Here is a 432-nt window from a genome sequence, read left to right as displayed (position 1 = left end):
TTTTAAAAACTTGTAAATAAACACCATGACAAAAGAGTATTCTTATCAGCTAAAACAAACAGTCCAAATGAACCCCCTTAAACAAAAAATATAAAGCTTAAAAATCCTAAAAGATAAGAATCAAGAGCTTAACTCTAGACAACATATTTTCTGAGTCAGCAACAAAAGGGATAAAGTACCGGGTTTTTTCCTGCGATTTGTTCCTACCTTGTCGACCCCAAAAGTTCTCCAGCTCCATGTGCACACTTGGAAGGGTGTGGGTATGAGGGTCTGGATGAAGCATTAACAGAAAAGATAAGACACAGGGGTAACAAAAAGTCGTACCTGTTGAATCCTTTCGCTTCCCCGCTTTAGCCGCAGTTAGTCGAACAGAAGAATAACAAAAAGGGACAACAGGAAAAGCAAACACAAATATAAGCCTGAATTATACCC

At 38.2% G+C, this 432-nt stretch overlaps 1 protein-coding gene across 1 annotated transcript in view; it reads right to left on the bottom strand.

The window, feature by feature from the left end:
- The window catches only part of LOC119594745 (double-strand-break repair protein rad21 homolog), a gene marked incomplete in the record, with an annotated part of 12864 nt that overhangs the window by 4136 nt on the left and 8296 nt on the right, over positions 1-432 (bottom strand).

Source organism: Penaeus monodon, chromosome 34, assembly GCF_015228065.2.
Source record: "Penaeus monodon isolate SGIC_2016 chromosome 34, NSTDA_Pmon_1, whole genome shotgun sequence".
NCBI classification, from domain to species: Eukaryota; Metazoa; Arthropoda; class Malacostraca; order Decapoda; family Penaeidae; genus Penaeus; species Penaeus monodon.
The sequence above is the reverse complement of the archived record's forward strand: the minus strand, read 5'-3'. Positions and strand labels throughout refer to the sequence as shown.